This window comes from Salmo salar, chromosome ssa18, assembly GCF_905237065.1.
Source record: "Salmo salar chromosome ssa18, Ssal_v3.1, whole genome shotgun sequence".
NCBI classification, from domain to species: Eukaryota; Metazoa; Chordata; class Actinopteri; order Salmoniformes; family Salmonidae; genus Salmo; species Salmo salar.
This window is the reverse complement of record NC_059459.1, coordinates 19552371-19571295: the sequence shown is the minus strand read 5'-3', so window position 1 is coordinate 19571295 and position 18925 is coordinate 19552371. Positions and strand designations below refer to the sequence as shown.

Sequence of the window (18925 nt, the reverse complement as noted above, 5' to 3'; positions counted from 1 at the left end):
GTCCCCATGTACAGTTGCAAACCATAGACTGGCTTTTTTATGGTAGTTTTGGAGCAGTGGCTTCTTCCTTGCTGAGTGGCCTTTCAGGTTATGTCGATACAGGATTCGTTTTACTGTGGATATAGATACTTTTGTACCTGTTTCCTCCAGCATCTTCACAAGGTCCTTTGCTGTTGTTCTGGGATTGATTTTCACTTTTCGCACCAAAGTACGTTCATCTCTAGGAGACAGAACTCGTCTCCTTCCTGAACGATATGACAGCTGCATGGTCCCATGGTGTTTATACTTGCGTACTATAGTTTGTCCAGATGAACGTGGTACCTTTAGGCGTTTGGGCATTGCTCCCAAGGATGAACCAGACTTGTGGAGGTCTACTTTTTTTTCTGAGGTCTTGGCTGATTTCTTTTGATTTTCCCATGATGTCAAGCAAAGAGGCACTGAGTTTGAAGGTAAGCCTTGAAATACATCCACAGGTACACCTCCAATTGACTCAAATGCAGTCAATTAGCCTATCAGAAGCTTCTAAAGCCATGACATTATTTTCTGGAATTTTCCAAGCTGTTTAAAGGCACAGTCAACTTAGTGTATGTAAACTTCTGACCCACTGGAATTGTGATACAGTGAACTATAAGTGAAATAATCTGTCGGTAAACAATTGATGGAAAAATTACTTGTGTCATGCACAATGTAGATGTCCTAACCAACTTGCCAAAACTATATAGTTTGTTAACAAGAAATTTGTGTAGTGGTTGAAAAACGAGTTTTAATGACAACCTAAGTGTATGTAAACTTCTGACTTCAGCTGTATATAGGAAAGGTAATCAGGCAGGTGATGGAGTCCAGGTGAGTGTGATGAGATGCTGGTGCGCGTAATGTTGGTGACAGGTGTGTGTAATATTGATCAGCCTGGTGACCTCGCGCGCCGGAGAGTGAGTATACATGACAATAGGCCTATAGCAAATGCAGCATATGGCATTCATTTTTCAAATGTAAATAGCACTTTTCAATTGTGCTCAAATCAAATCAAAGTTTATTTGTCACGTGCGCCGAATTCAACAGTGAAATGCTTACTTACAGGCTCTATCCAATAGTACAAAAAAGGTATTAGGTGAGTAAGTAAAGAAATAAAACAACAGTAAAAAGACAGGCTATATACAGTAGCGAGGCTATAACAGTAGCGAGGCTACATACAGACACCGGTTAGTCAGGCTGATTGAGGTAGTATGTCCATGTAGATATGGTTAAAGTGACTATGCATATATGATGAACAGAGAGTAGCAGTAGCGTAAACGAGGGGTTGGCGGGTGGTGGGTGGGCCACAATGCAGATAGCCCGGTTAGCCAATGTGCGGGAGCACTGGTTGGTCGGCCCAATTGACGTAGTATGTACATAAATGTATAGTTAAAGTGACTATGCATATATGATAAACAGAGAGTAGCATAACTGTAAAAAGAGGGGTGGGGGAGCACACAATACAAATAGTCCGGGTAGCCATTTGATTACCTGTTTAGGAGTCTTATGGCTTGGGGGTAAAAACTGTTGAGAAGCCTTTTTGTCCTTGACTTGGCACTCCGGTACCGCTTGCCATGCGGTAGTAGAGAGAACACTCTATGACTGGGGTGGCTGGGGTCTTTGACAATTTTTAGGGCCTTTTTTAGGGCCCCTTTTAGGTCCTGGATGGCAGGCCTCAGTGATGTACTGGGCTGTACGCACTACCCGCTGTAGTGCCTTGCGGTCAGAGGCCGAGCAATTGCCGTACCAGGCAGTGATGCAACCAGTCAGGATGCTCTCGATGTTGCAGCTGTAGAACCTTTTGAGGATCTCAGGACCCATGCCAAATCTTTTTAGTTTCCTGAGGGGGAATAGGCTTTGTCGTGCCCTCTTCACGACTGTCTTGGTGTGTTTGGACCATTCTAGTTTGTTGTTGAGTATGCCATTCCATGAGCGCAGCATTTCATTTTCAACTCAAATCAATGAGCCCAATCAGTCCTCCATAACAACAAAATCATAAACAAACAACAGATTAGAGCTGGCTAATAAGTCCTTGGTTTTGGGATTATGCTCAGCTAAAACAATTAGGCTAATCTATACCTCCATATTTCCAAGTCCTATTCTTGAAGATCAAGGGGTATAACATTTATTGGAATGACTGGAATTCTGATAGACATTACTGAGTTTGGGTAATCCAAATATTACGTTACTGATTACAATTTTGGACAGGTAACTTGTAACTGTAACCGTTTACATTTAGAAAGTAACCTACCCAACCCTGTACACCACACATTAATGTATGTGCAGAGCTTATACAATCGGTTATGAACCACAAAAAGACTTCCCAGAACACTTCCACATCCATGTGTAAACAACATATTTCATGTTCTCCATGGCAACAGGCAGTTGAGTGGTGAGTTTCAGACTATAGTCAACCTCCATATGACACTGACCTTGTAGTTCCAGTAGCGAGCTGTTACAATGTTAAACTGTCTCCTCTCCTTGTCCTTCTCAGACTGCCTGCTCTGCTCACAGAGAGGTTGACCCAGAATACTAATCATGTTTTGTAGCCTTAAAGAACTAAAGTAGGAGCAAGGGTAAAGTGATTTAATATCGACTTGATTAAAGCAGGCATCACTGACAATGTGTCCCACTCAATCACATGTCCACTAATTTGCAAATGCTTGTGTGATTGGGGTTCGTCTTCTCCCTGATGTACATTTGTTTTTAACCATTCTATAGGAAATGATAGTGCTATTTGAAATCAATAGCAATTTGGATATTGTAAACATTGGTATATTCTCCCGCGGTGTGACTAAATGGGGACTCTGGTGGAGAAGAGGGCACTCAGAATTGAGGGAGGCAGTGAAAGGAGAGCACTTGCAGACTCTCGGAAGGAGGTATCCTGTGTTTTTGTGTCTCCACTTGTCACAAACATCTCATATTACCACACACAGGAGTCTTAATGGAGTTGGTGTGTCTGCCCTCGAAAGAAAGATGAAAGAGAGAGAGAAAGAAATAGAGATAGGGGGTCAGAGAGCTGCAGACAATGAAAAAAAGAGATAGAGGTAAATTAAAATGAGTGATGAGAGCGAGAGAGAGAGAGACACAGACAGAGATATGGTGAGAGACAACAAGATGGAAAGTGAGGAGGAGGAGGAAGATGTTTTTATACGGTCCTCCATGAGTGGTAATCAACAGCCCTCAGCTTCCATTGGCTGCCATGGTAACCCTCTCCTGCGAGGAACAGTGGAGGGACAGAGGCGTGAGGGTTAAGGGGATCGGGGTGATCAGTACAGTGGGGGTTACGGTCACTCAGACCTAAGCCAGACTGCAGACGGTGTGTGCGTTTACATATCTGTGCTTTGCGTATGAGTTTATATCTGAGAGGGTTTATAAATGCACGTGTGTGAACGTTTGTGTGTTTGTGTAAGCTGTTATTTTCTTGGAGAGAACGCAGGTGTTGGAGCCAGAGGCTGCATCAGGATTTCAGACGGTTGAAAAAGTTAACACACCTAGTAAGAGTGCGCTGTGGAGGACGAGAGGAGGGAAAGGGAGAGAGAAAGAAAAGACAGGGAGAGAAAGAGACCTCCAGAATTACAGTGAGAGAATAGCCCTGCAGCTATCTCTTTAAACAATGTTTGATGGACATTTCTGTGCTAATATTTGTGAATGCGGAAACAGGCATGGTAATATGAACTAGCATTTCTCCCTCAGGGAAGGACATGATAGTGAAAATAACATGTGAGTCATCATTAAGATTCAACTAGACAAAAGGTATGTGTGTGTCTATGTGTGTTTGTGAATGTGTGTGCATCTGTGTGCATGTGTCCGTGCATCTTTTTTAGACTAAACTGTTAGTATCCCACAAGAACAGCTAAACCGAAGGGAACATTGGATGTGTTTTGAGTCACTATTGAAACAAGAGTGAATGCAAAGTTACCAAACAAACTTTTCGCATTTCACTCTTTTTCACAGTGATTTTGAACCATGGTTGGTTGCTCGTCTTAATGAGCTATTTCCCACATGGGTTTACAGACGTGTAGCCGAACCCTAGGCCCCCGCTGAGATAGGAAACTTCTTAGTCAGAGTCATTGGTGTTTCTGTAAAGAGAGGGATGCTTTCTCTCACCACACTACACTAAGACACTCATCATAAGCTGCCAAAGCCAGAAGAATTGTTACAGTGGCACCAGGGTTATTTTTTGGAGCAGAGTTTTGATGATTGTTCCACTTTGCCTCAGGGGGGAAGTGTCGTACCTGAGCTGTCAGAGGATGAGACTTATGAGAATCAGCTACCTTGTTCGATCTACAAAAACATTGCAACTAATTTGTAGAACAGTAGAACCGCCAACGACGCCTTTTGAACGCCATGTGAATAAAACATTTACATATCTCTGTCATTTTAAAAGTGATGTCCCTCTCTGTCCTTGACTTTTCCTAAATAAGTCTATTTAACACACTGACGTTGTTAGTATTTTGATAACACAAACAGAAAGCAGCTTTAGGAGGACAAAATAGGCTATTCTGTTATTTTGAAATACATTTGTTCTTGGCATCATAATGTAATAATCCACTCAAAAACGATATTTTGTTATTTTTCTTCACTTCATAAGTCCACTGTTGAAACAGTCCCAAAATGTTTTGCGTGTCAGTAATCTAGTTTTCAAGATATAAGACTTTTAAAAAGCTAATTGTCACTTGCCACATCATCATGATGATGCAAAATGATGTAAAAGTCCTATATCTTGAAAACTTGATTGCTGACATGCAAAACATTTTGGGACTGTATCACAGTGGACTAATGAAAAAAATACCAAAATATAGCTTTTGAGTGGATTATTCCTTTAGGACCTGCCTAATCAAAATAATAGTATATTTAATTGATGGATTAGACTTTGAGAAAAGATGCCCCAGGGGTGCGGCATTGGTGGCTATTGGTACTCGTTGAGGCCCGGCTATTTTAGTGCTAAGGTTATCAGAGGGGAAGGAGGAATGAGAAACGATGCATATTGCTTAGATGCTCACATAGACTACCTGTAGACCCACACAGGTCAAAACAATGCTGCTGTTGGCGCTGTGTATATCTCCCTCTGAAATGTTTGCTACATTTTGGAGTTATTTCAGGAAGGTGCTGGTACCTTGATGTGCTTCTGAAGTGCAACCCAGGAATTACATCTTCTTTGGCAACAGAGATGCATAAAACGGTTGTGGTAGCAATGGTAAAAAGCTTTCTAAAAAAACTATTAGTCTTTATCAATAAATCTACATTTGTATTCAACATCTGATGGTCTAATGTTGAAGCAGTTTTCCCTCTTGAGCTGATGGACAAATCCAGCCAGTGTCCTGCTGCAAGGACTTGGACACAATGTCCCTTGCCTTTCTTCAACCCTGCTATGTGACGCAGGCTATCAACAATGTGACGGAACTAAGTCAATTGAGTTGGAGATATGTGAAAGCAGATATGAGAAGACTGTAGCCCCAGATTAGGATAACGCATCTATTGATGAATAGATGAAAACATAAATTTTCTCTGTGTGATTTTCTCAGAACGACCAGACTAAAATATACCAGGTCACTCCAATAGATTTCCTGGTGGAGAATGATTGTTTGGGTGATTTTCTGTAATGACGTGGAAAATAAAGAATTACCATTTATCTTCCAAGGAAACAGTCTAGGGTGGACGGACAATATTGTCTCTGCATTCTGCACCAGTGGGAAGCAAAATAATCACAGCAACAAAGCTTTGTCATTGTTCGATGTTTTGATTGAGAATTGAAGAGAAGACTGAGACTGGCTGAAAAGGCTCTTTAATTAAACTCTCAGATAAAAAAATAACCTTTATTTTGACAGGAAGTCATGCTGAGACCTAGGTCTCTTTTACAGATGAGCCCTGTATACACATCAATACACACTATACACATCAATATACACATCGATATACTGTGCACGTCAATATTCACATCAATACAAGAAAAGCAAAACACAATCATAGAAAACAAAAACATTCTTCGGCAAAAAGGTCCTCAATCTTTCTTTTGAATTTCCCTAAAGGCACCAATTCATCCACTTAGAGAGTCTTGGAGATTACTCCACAAGTAAGGTGCAGAAAAACTCAAATCAGATTAACCTAACTCAGTGAAGATTGAAGGTATCTCCAGAGTTGGCCATCCCTGAGAATGCTTCAGGTATCTCATACGTCTGTAAATTAACAATGAAGTAAGGTACGGCGGAAGTTTTTTCAGGAAGGCTTTATAAACAAAAATAGTGAAATGCATCAATCTACGAGACTTCAAAGAGAGCCAGCCTACTTTCTGATACAGAATGCAGTGATGTCTACTGAACCTATTGTCCGTAATAAAGCATAGTACCAATTTATTAACTAACTCATCAACACGTTTTTTAAATATATATATATATATATATATATATATATAATGTTTTTTTCCCCGCTTTTTCTCCCCAATTTTGTGGTATCCAATTGGTAGTTACAGTCTTGTCCCATCGCTGCAACTCCCGTATGGACTCGGGAGAGGCGAAGGTCGAGAGTCGTGCGTCCTCCGAAACACAACCCAGCCAAGTCACACTGCTTCTTGACACAATGCCCGCTTAACCCGGAAGCCAGCCGCACCAATGTGTCAGAGGAAACACCGTATACCTGGCGACCGTGTCAGCGTGCATTGTGCCCAGCCCGCCACAGGAGTCGCTAGTGCGCAATGGGACAAGAACATCCCTGCCGGCCAAACCCCTCCCCCAACCTGAACGACGCTGTGCCAATTGTGGACCGCTCCATGGGTCTCACGGTTGCGGCCGGCTGCGACAGAGCCTGGACTCGAAACAGGATCTTTAGTGGCACAGCGCCTTACACCACTGCGCCACTCGGGAGGCCAACACGCTTTTTGAAAGAGATTTTCGTCAATCTAGATGCCCAGATATGTATAAGCAGGTCAAATGTTTTTTTTATTTAAAAAAATTAAGGGGGAAGATCAGCTTTTATATTGCAGATAGATTGTGGCTTCCATCAATGTAATTGTCTGGGACTGAAAACAAACAAAAAATAACTATTGTAAAATATATTGTGTCCGTAAAATGTATATAGTAAATATATATATATATATATATATATATATATATTTTTTTTAAAATATATTTTCCTTTATTATTTTCCCCTAACCCTACCACCCCTCCCCTAATTGGAGTAAACTAATGGACAACAACACTTAGGTCTCTACTTCCAGCTTATACATTCTATATACATTTTACGGACACAATATATTTTACAATAGTTATTTTTTGTTTGTTTTCAGTCCCGTCTTTCAGCTACAATCAACCCTTCCCATCTATTTCTGAAGACCATCCAGTTTTGATTTCTATTTGCCATGTATTTTTCATTTGGGCTGTGATGTTTCACAACATTCTGAACCTTTCTATTCTCATAGTGTCTACAGATTGTAAATTAAAATAAGCATTGTTGCTAAAAGTATTATTATATTATTGATCGATTGACTATGACTTTTTAAATCACCCAGCAGTGCTATTTGCAGTGCCAGGTAAATGTTGGAATTCTTCAGCCATTCCTGAACCTGTGACCAAAAACATGCTATATGTGGACAGTACCAAAACAAATGATCTAATGATTCTGTCTCTTTGCCACAAAATCTGCAATGCTGGGATGGTTGTATCCCCGATATATATAACATTATATTGGTTGCAAGAATTTTGTACAATAATTTAAATTGAAAAACTCAAAGTTTTGAACCCAGCATCGTTTTGTGTATCGGTTCATAAACCATGTGCCATGGAATCGGTACATCGAAAATCTCTTCCCAACTATTTTGCAGACTATATGGCACAGCTGTCGATTTTCCGGTCCTTAAATGAAACTGTCTATCACTATTTTTTTTAACCAATTTTGGTCTTAAATGCAGGGCCGACAGACAAGTTCCTTAATTTTCCACTTGCCTCTTCCATTTTTGCGATAATGCTGCAAGTAATTGGTTGTCATTTTGAGCAGAGCAGACACTTCCATATATTTTGTTTGCTGCATGTGTGACAACTCCACCAGTCCTATTTATGATATCATTTGTAAAGATTATACAGTGTTTTTTTCTCCAAAAATATTGTTTTCTTTATCAATTAGTATATTTTATTTGAACCATAATATTGTTGTCACTTACTATAGTAACTAACATAGCTAGCTAGCTTACTTTCTTTCTTATTGGCAAATCATCATAACAATTGAAAAATCATGTCGGACTTTGAGGTAGAAGAAGACTATTTTTATTCAGAGCCATATTTATTTGAGCCTGAATCAGTGGTGGAGCCAGTGCACAAGCTAACTGGAGCGGTGGCGAGAGCCAGGTCTAAGGGGGATTGGTGGTGCAACTGCGGGAAATGACAACTCATGACAACGGATGATGAGTGTTTGTGCTTCACAGAGTGGGACTTGTTACTGCTATCGATTGGGTGGCTTGATATCTCCAAGGAAGAACGCAGCGCACGAGAGACAGTGTAACAAATCACAAGGACTTTTCTGTGTTCATCAATCGTGGTGTTACAGAGTCATCCTTCCATGTCCTGGAAATAAATTGGAAGAAGCAGCCTAGACCTGTGGACCGAAAGGACAGCTGTCCATCGAGTAAGTGACATTATTCTTCTTGTCCCGGCACACACTAACAAAGTGTAAGAAAGATAATATATTGATCACCTTTGCAGTTTTATAAATGCACTCTGATCAAATCAAACATTTTCTTGTGATTAGATCATTTTTATCTAGCTACTCATGAATAACAATTTGTGTTCTTAGTCAACACAGGCTGATTTCTTATCGGTGCTTGAATGAGCTTCATGTGTTGTTTGTGCCATTTGCCGTGAATATCCCTCGCCAACAGGTGTTTATGTGGGATTCAAGGAGGCAGAGAATGTGAGGGGCCTATTGTAATTACACTACGATGACTCATCTTCATAGCCAGACATTGCCTAACCAACTAATTTTGTCAAATCACTCTAAACCAGTACATTCTATTTTGTTACAGTTCTGTCGAGTCATAGTAATACATTACATTATTTGAACCAGTACCACCTGTTTTGTTACTATCAACTATAAGTGATTTATTACAGTGTCACACGATAGTTTTGTATATTAAATAAAACAGTCAGATCACTGTGTCAGTAACGTTTCAATACTGAAGGTAAATCACTGCACATAATGAGCAATACACAGTATAGACAGGGCATTCTCAAAATGGCACTCAAGTGTTCTTGAATCTTGATGTGTGTTCTGCAATAACCTCCTTGCTGGGTTTTGGGATGGGGCTATGTTGGCAGCCAGATGACGGCCGCTTCCACAGAATTTTGGTTCCCAGTATTTCACTAATTTGTCCATGCATTTCTGCAGGACGTGCTACATCAGGTCATTCCTGAATGTTTGAGTGGTGAACTGGTATATTGGCCCGGGCAATCCACTGTACAACAACACAATAATGCTGTGTCTTGGATTGCCTGAAATCAGGAAAGATAAGAAAATAAATACAATATAAAACACAAGGACAAGGACACTTCTTATAAATATAAAACACAAAACACAAGCACACTTCTTGGTTTCCTACATTACACTCCAAGATACATGTTGGATGCAAATGATCAGATAAGTGCAGTGGAGATAGGCAGGTTTCACACATCCCACAGAGAAAAAAAAGGGTGTCTCTGAGCACCATCCCCCAAAGAAACCCCCCACTTTCCCCAAGTCATCCAACCTATCTTGGAGGGGCAATCACCTGGCCTTTTGTTAGAATAGATCTGTCAGGACAGGCCAATGATTGCATTACCATCCCAATATGACCAAGGAAGTGCTCAAGTGTAAATCATAACATTGATGGCATAGTTTTCGTAGTTACCAGCAACAGTTGAGGCTTGTCCTCTATTCCGGTTCTGATTCTCATTGTGGTCCAAAACTGTCAACTGGGTTTGGGCTTTCATGCTGTAGTCTTTGAAGTGGAGACGCTTTTGACAGTATTTCAACATATACGTGTTCCTGGTAAAACATAGTAAAAGAGAAGAGAGACAACCTTAGATGGAGCATGAAATAACATAGGCATGACTAGTACCAAATAGTTATTATGTGCTAAGTATTTAGCTTGTGAACACCTACACACAAATCAGAGCACAGTAGATTCTAAGAAAGCATTTCTCATCTGTGAAAAGGAAAGGTTCTATGTGTTTCATTTGATATGCATGCTAATTCAATGTGGAACAAACCTGTGTGCTTGAACAGTGTTGTCTGAGTAGAGGGCTTCCTCTGCTGGTCCTCTGTTAGCTGTCCATGGTAACAGCGTTCTTCCACTTTGTCCTCTTCCCAGCGATGGACTCCACAGATGTGATGGAGCATTGACTTGAACCTGCGCTTTAAATCCTGAAAATGACATTTGATCACAAATAGGCATGAGTTCAACGGATAGCATTGTTGCTATCGGCACACTGTTTTGGGAAATTAAGTGGTGAAAGAGTGGAGGCTGTCAGGGTGAGTAGGTTGTTGGCTCCTGATAGACAGGGCAAATGTATGGCCCTAGACCTCATGGCACCAGCGGGGGATGGGTGATACTGTCACAAACACTACAAAGTAGTCTGAGACCAGCTGAGGGGAGTGAGATATTAGTGGGGTTGTTTTTCTACAGTTACACGATGTCACACTGTCACTCTAAGCAATCTGGATGCATCGTAAGAGAGAGAATATCAACCCTATTTCAAGCAACTGACACAACTGACTGGATGCAATTTCAGTGAGTAGAAAAAAGTTGACATGAATTGTCAAGTCAACACAGCTGTCCGTGCTGCTGAAAACCGCGACAGAAGAGACATTCCAAAAATGTCATGTATAAAGAATTCTAGATATTATGCCTACTCATGGTTTATGTACATGGTCTGGCAGTCGATAAATGTAATTTTTTTCAGTTAACCCAGACCTTTCTCCGTCCAGTTTCAACTGTAATTGTCCATCATGAACTGCACTAGCTAGTTAGGTATCTAAATTCTACAGCCTGCATTTTGTCTATATAAATGCTGTTACGATTACAAAACGGTTGGATAAATGAATAATTTGTGAAACCAAGATGTGGTGTATGACAAGATTGGATGTTGCATGCAATTTCAATCGCGTTTGAGTTGCTTCGTGTACCAGCAAATTTGCTTGAGATGTTGTCACATGAAACATCTCATCATTATGGCTTGTCAGTTCCATCCTCCCATGAAGTCCCCCATTGAAAATGTTTCAGAGAAAACTAGTTACTTTCTGAGGTCCTCGGTTGGAGTGTTGTTACCAATATTCAGAGCAACTAGACATAGTGTAAATTGATCCGGATCCCGCAATGGAAATTTGTGAAACATTTTAGCCAACCACGTCCTTGGTTTGTTTTTGCAAACAGCACACACACAAACCATATTGGACAAGGGATGGTAGTCCATCGATGTAGCATATCTCACCACAGTTAGATAGCTACGTGGGCTAGCTAGCTAGCTACTTGATGTAAGATAGCTAATACCTTGAAAGTACTTCCAGCAGTCTCAACAATCTTCAGTCACGGTTGCGAGGTAAAACTATTGCTTTGGAAAAGCAATGGCAGTCTGTTAATGTATTCTTCCCACACTTTTCTTACTTGATATCTAGTGGACTCATTAACTGCCACTGTCCTGCTGTCTCAGCTGGCCAAATGTGTTCACACTCGCACACAGCCTATCTGTGTGCCCACCATCACTGCGGATGAATGAAATGAGTAGTTCTGAGATTATTATAATTTTTTTATACAAAAATAAATGCTTCAAAATACACTGCTCAAAAAAATAAAGGGAACACTTAAACAACACAATGTAACTCCAAGTCAATCACACTTCTGTGAAATCAAACTGTCCACTTAGGAAGCAACACTGATTGACAATAAATTTCACATGCTGTTGTGCAAATGGAATAGACAACAGGTGGAAATTATAGGCAATAAGCAAGACACCCCCAATAAAGGAGTGGTTCTGCAGGTGTTGACCACAGACCACTTCTCAGTTACTATGCTTCCTGGCTGATGTTTTGGTCACTTTTGAATGCTGGCGGTGCTTTCACTCTAGTGGTAACATGAGACGAAGTCTACAACCCACACAAGTGGCTCAGGTAGTGCAGCTCATCCAGGATGGCACATCAATGCGAGCTGTGGCAAGAAGGTTTGCTGTGTCTGTCAGCGTAGTGTCCAGAGCATGGAGGCGCTACCAGGAGACAGGCCAGTACATCAGGAGACGTGGAGGAGGCCGTAGGAGGGCAACAACCCAGCAGCAGGACTGCTACCTCCGCCTTTGTGCAAGGAGGAGCAGGAGGAGCACTGCTAGAGCCCTGCAAAATGACCTCCAGCAGGCCACAAATGTGCATGTGTCTGCTCAAACGGTCAGAAACAGACTCCATGAGGGTGGTATGAGGGCCCGACATCCACAGGTGGGGGTTGTGCTTACAGCCCAACACTGTGCAGGACATTTGGCATTTGCCAGAGAACACCAAGATTGGAAAATTCGCCACTGGCGCCCTGTGCTCTTCACAGATGAAAGCAGGTTCACACTTAGCACGTGACAGACGTGACAGAGTCTGGAGACGCCGTGGAGAACGTTCTGCTGCCTGCAACATCCTCCAGCATGACCGGTTTGGCGGTGGGTCAGTCATGGTGTGGAGTGGCATTTCTTTGGGAGGCCGCACAGCCCTCCATGTGCTCGCCAGAGGTAGCCTGACTGCCATTAGGTACCGAGATGAGATCCTCAGATCTCTTGTGAGACCATATGCTGGTGCGGTTGGCCCTGGGTTCCTCCTAATGCAAGACAATGCTAGACCTCATGTAGCTGGAGTGTGTCAGCAGTTCCTGCAAGAGGAAGGCATTGATGCTATGGACTGGCCTGCCCGTTCCCCAGACCTGAATCCAATTGAGCACATCTGGGACATCATGTCTCGCTCCATCCACCAACGTCACGATGCACCACAGACTGTCCAGGAGTTGGCGGATGCTTTAGTCCAGGTCTGGGAGGAGATCCCTCAGGAGACCATCCGCCACCTCATCAGGAGCATGCCCAGGCGTTGTAGGGAGGTCATACAGGCACGTGGAGGCCACACACACTACTGAGCCTCATTTTGACTTGTTTTAAGGACATTACATCAAAGTTGGATCAGCCTGTAGTGTGGTTTTCCACTTTAATTTTGAGTGTGACTCCAAATCCAGACCTCCATGGGTTGATAAATTGGATTTCCATTGATTATTTTTGTGTGATTTTGTTGTCAGCACATTCAACTATGTAAAGAGAAAAGTATTTCATAAGATTATTTCTTTCATTCAGATCTAGGATGTGTTATTTTAGTGTTCCCTTTATTTTTTTGAGCAGTATATTATAATTCTATATATACTTGTAAATAATACTTAGTGTAAAAGGTGCTAGCCACACAGCTTTGGTACATACCTGGCTAGTACATATCAATTGACTTCCAGAAATTGTGCTAAGGTAATGATAATGATATCTTCAACTTCCTTCAAACTGCATGCAGAGACATACAAATGGTATCCATGAGTTTGTTTTGATTCTGGGTAAGTAGCAAATCACCCCACATCACCAAATCCCTAATTATCCCTTTAACTTACAAGACAAAATATGAACAAAGAGATGCCTACTAGGCCAGAGGAAATTAGAATTGATCATGCAACTTTCCTCCATGGACTGGCTACAGGATAAGAGATAACAAAGGCATTTAATTCAATTTATAACATATGAAGGTCTAACTGTTTCAACCCAAAACCAAACACCATTGACCAATCAAACTATACCAAGTTGACATTAACCTGACCACCAGGCTGTGACACAGGGTGAGAGAGAAAAGGCTTGTGTCGGGGATAAGACCAATGTAAATAAGACAGAAGTCTTGAGAGGTCCATAAAACCCTTTTGCATAGAGTATTCAGAGTTCACCCTGTACAGAGATACAAGTTACCACAGAGATCATATATATATATATATATATATATATATATATATTTATATATATATATATATAGAGCGAGAGAGAGTGTGAGAGAGAGTGTGAGAGAGAGTGTGAGAGAGAGTGTGAGAGAGAGAGAGAGAGAGAGAGAGAGAGAGAGAGAGAGAGAGAGAGACTGCAGTTTCAGAGTCCTCTTTAGGAGACAAGTTTCACATAGATGGTACACTGGTACGCACACACTTCTGACATCTGGGGACCTTTTGTTAGTCTCAACAAGGTCATATGCTATTTCTTATGCTAGATTTTTTACTTGGAAAGATAGATAATAGATACCATATATTCTTTGCCTTAGTTTTAACATTCACCCCATTTGCACTTTTATCCTACCTCTCATTTTTCATTTCCTTTATTAATAGCAGGTATGAACTGCAAATGTGGAGAGTTTGCTTCTCAGTAAGTTTGGCCTTTAGTTATCAACACACCAAATGTCAAGTCATTCTCTTATCAGCCTATCTCAACTGTACTCAGATCACAGGTCCCCTCAAACCACCCATCCCCTCAAACCACTTCTTTCTCATCATTAATTAATTCCCTCATTCTTCTTAACTGTGGCCACAAACTTGTCCAATCACTGTCACTATCCAGGCTCCCTGGTCAGTTTCATTACATATTTTTGCAAAGGGGTATAAAACCCCAGAGCTTCTGAGCTGGATGCAGTGTGCTGCTGAACAAGTTTTTTCAATTTATAGTACCGAGCAGGTGAAAGTGTTTCTTTAATATTTTAATTTGACGTTATAAAAGATATAACCTAGGGCCCTGACTCTGAGAGAAAAATACCTTAGATAGAGGAATGATTTTAATTCGACAATCCTCTATATTGAAACAGTAACTGGCTACTGGTAGTTTATGTTTGGTCAATATCCAGAATATTCCGAACTCACTGTGCAATGTAAAAAAAAAAGAAAGGCAATCTAGTTGTCGCAAGATGTGAGGTAATGTGTAATCCCTTGGCCATGAATAACATTAGCAAACCTGCAATCACAGGGCATGCTGCAAAGTACTTTCAGAAGGGCCACTCTGCTTCTACGATAACACTGACTTTACATTGACCAAGTACCTGGTCCGTTAATGGGAAAATGTTTATGGTGAACTTCCAAAACATCTCCAAAGTTACATGATGACTGCAGGCTTAGCGGTATGGTTAATATTATACAGGCGGGGTTGTTGAAGCCATGTCTCCACCATGTAATAAAAATCAGAGCCCTGTTCAATCAAACACTGACAACTGGTAGTTTCCGAGGCAAAACAACATTCCTCCTACACTGTGAGAAAACGCTAACCATCCAGTTCAGTTTCCTGTGAGTACATTACATGTGTTTTATTGACTACATGAACCCAAGGGTGAATTCTCTAAGTACAAGAACAATGCTATTTGGTCTTACCCCAGAAAAATTGTCACTAGTTTGATGGAGTTGGAACATCAGTGTGATAAACATGTCTGATGGGCAAGCCAGTATCACTTCAGCTCAGGCTAAATAATTTCCTGTGTTAATTGTCATACAGTAGCACTGGTTTGAGTGAACAAAGTGTTACCATTGCCAAACTGAGAGCTTTTTTTTAACAGCTAGCTTATTTGCATGACATAGATTATCATTCGGATAGCTGGATGTATCGTACAGTATGCAGTATATGCATTTGGTGTAGAGACGGTTAGATGTGATGTGGTGAACAGTAGTGATTTGTATTCTGAGTCTGGTAAATGGTGATTAGGTGTGGGTGGTGGTAGGATGAAGAACAGTGGCATATTTTCTCTAGCAGCTTCTCCACTGTAGGGCCATAGATTCCTCTCTCCCACATGGGGAGACCATTTGCAGCTGGGAGATTGTCTTCATTTTGCTTCTGACTTAGTCACTCAGTCAGTCACGTGTGACAAAGTAACAAGCACATTTAAGTTCTGATAAAGTTTTAGTGCAACCAGTTTTTGCACAAAACTACCACTGACACTGAAAGTGGGAGCTATGCATTCACAGTATATCAAAGGTTATATGTTATTTTTCGGTCACAAATTAATCAAAATACACATTCTTACAGTTCAAGTGTTACCATCAATAATTGTTCACCAAAGAGTCAATCCATTCTTTGAGGCTATAGCACAACACTTCAGTGTGCATTGTTAGTAAGATGCTTCCTATTTTCCATTAACGTTGTTTTGTGCTCTGTTCTACTTTGCCTAGTCAAAATGGCCTGTCAAAATTTCTCACGCTCTTAAGAACTCATGCAGATGTAATCAAATAAGACTGGAGTTATTAATGACTTTGGGGAGGGAGGAAATTAAGCCTCTCAAGCAGTCTTTTGCACCCTACGGCTCTCAGACAGACTCCATTGGCCCTACGGTTAATGCCCTAGGATCTTCCCCTGAGATGAGAGAGAGAAAGAGAGCGGGGGAGTGGAGAGGGGTGATAGTGAGAAAGAGAGAGATTAAGAGAAGTGTGGTGTGGAGAGAGAGAAACACAAAGTGGCTAAACTCTGGTGCTCAAACACTAGGCATGCCTTGGAATTGTTGTCAGAAGACAGACTAGGGTCCCCCAGCTACATCATAATTCACACGGCACAAATGACCTGAGGGCCCAGGAGGAAAGGGTGGCCGCAGCACTCAAGGGAGTGATTGAAAAAGCTACTTCCACTTTCCCCAACATACAAGTGGTTATCTCCACCCTGCTATGATGAAAAGACTTTCACCCTGCTACCATACAGCGGGTGAATGCAAGCATTTTGCGAGGCTGTGACTCAAAACCTAATGTCTACCTGGCCCACCACTCCACCCTGGACTTGAACAGCCTTTACGACCAGGTCCACCTCTGCAAGGCAGCAATCCCAACTTTTGCCAGGACCCTGAAGGACGTCACCCTCAACCGTAGCCTCAGCACCTCACACAGGAGCAACAGAGCAACGGACACCCCGCCCAGACCAGCGAGACACCCTCCCAGACCTGCAAGACCCCCTCCTGAAGGACCTGCACCGAGCGAACCCATGCCAAGAGGACCTACACCCAGACTACAGCATCACCAGCCACACCACAACCAGATAAGACCACCCCAAGAAAACCCTTGCCCCATCCTATATATGCCCCCCCCATATCAGACCTATGCCACTTCTCCCCACACCATGCCCCCCGCCCCTGCGGCAAGGACCTCAACATGACAGCAGGACATATACCCAGGCCGTGAGCACAGCAACAGGCCCAACCCCACTATTACACCCGCCCAGGCCCCATCCTGCAACCTAAGAGGTATGTATCAGATGCTCAACATGCTCTGCTCACTCCTACTGTGATGGTCCTGGCCTAACCTACCTGGAGGTGACAGCATTCCCGCCCCCATATGACCCCCTAGACACAACTACGACAACGTAACCAACAAAAATGGGTTCCAATGAAGAGTTTCAGGAGAAAAGTCTTTCTTTCTATCCATTTTGAGCCTGTAATCGAACCCACAAATGCTGATGCTCCAGATACTCAGTCTAAAGAAGGCCAGTTTTATTGCTTCTTTAATCAGACCAACAGTTTTCAGCTGTGCTAACATAATTGCAAAATGGTTTTCTAATGGTCAATTAGCCTTTTAAAACGATAAACTTGGATTAGCTAACACAACGTGCCATTGGAACACAGGAGTGATGGTTGCTGATAATGGGCCTCTGTACGCCTATGTAGATATTCTATTAAAAATCAGCCATTTCCAGCTACAATAGTCATTTACAACATTAACAATGTCTACACTGTATTTCTGATCAATTTGATGTTATTTTAATTGACAAAAAATGTGATTTTCTTTCAAAAACAATGGCATTTCTAACTGACCCCAAACTTTTGAATGGTAGTGTATATCAACAAATTGGCGAGGGCACTAGAACAGGCTGCAGCACTCAGCCTCATCCTACTAGAATCTGAAGTCAAATGTCTACTGTTTGCTGATGTTCTGGTTCTTCTGTCCCGAACCAAGGAGTGGCTACAGCAGTACCTAGATATTCTGCACAGATTCTGTCAGACCTGGGCCCTGACAGTAAATCTCAGTAAGACAAAAATAATGGTGTTCCAAAAATGGTCCCGTTGCCAGCACCATACAATACAAATTCCATCTAGACACTGTTGCCCTAATTCACACAAAAAACTATACATACCTCGGCCTAAACATCAGCGCCATAGGTAACTTCCACAAAGCTGTGAACAATCTGAGAGACAAGGCAAGAAAGACCTTCTGTACAATCAAAAGGAACATAAAATTTGACATACCAATTAGGATCTGGCAAAAAAGTCTTGAATCAGTTATAGAACCCATTGCCCTTTATAGTTGTGAGGTCTGGGGTCTGCTCACCAACCAAGAATTTACAAAATGTGATAAACACCAAATTGAGACTCTGCATGCAGAATTCTGCAAAAAATATCCTCCTGTGTACAACGTAAAACAACAAATAATGCATGCAGAGCAGAATTAGGCCGATACCCGCTAATGATCAAAATCCAGAATTCTAGCGATTCCCAAACCTTCCATGACAAAGCCATCACCTACCGAGCAATGAACCTTGGAGAATAGCCCCCTAGGCAGCAGGCAGCGGCAGGTAGCCTAGTGGTTAGAGCGTTGGACTAGTAACCAAAAGGTTGCAAGATCGAATCCCTGCGCTTTCAAAGTACAAATCTGTCTTTCTACCCCTGAATGAGACAGTTTACAATGTTCCTAGGCTGTCATTGAAAATAAGAATTTGTTTTTAACTGACCTGCCTAGTTAAATAAAGTTTTTTTTTTTAAAAGCAAGCTGGTCCTGGGACTCTGTTTGCAAACAGACCCCACGGTGCTCCAGAACAGCAACACAATTAGACCCAACCAAATCATGAGAAAACTAAAAGACAATTACTTGACATGTTGGAAAGAATTTACAAAACAACTGAGAACTAGA

At 41.7% G+C, this 18925-nt stretch overlaps 1 protein-coding gene and 1 long non-coding RNA gene across 3 annotated transcripts in view; one reads left to right on the top strand and one right to left on the bottom strand.

The window, feature by feature from the left end:
• Positions 1 to 18925, top strand: part of LOC106577002 (cGMP-dependent protein kinase 1) — a 143818-nt gene that overhangs the window by 72778 nt on the left and 52115 nt on the right. The window lies entirely within an intron of this gene.
• On the bottom strand, positions 9166 to 10626 carry LOC106577005 (uncharacterized). Its single transcript, XR_001322049.2, has 3 exons — positions 10248 to 10626; positions 9887 to 10023; positions 9166 to 9491 (listed from the first exon to the last, which is right to left on the bottom strand). It is a non-coding gene; the product is annotated as an uncharacterized lncRNA (long non-coding RNA).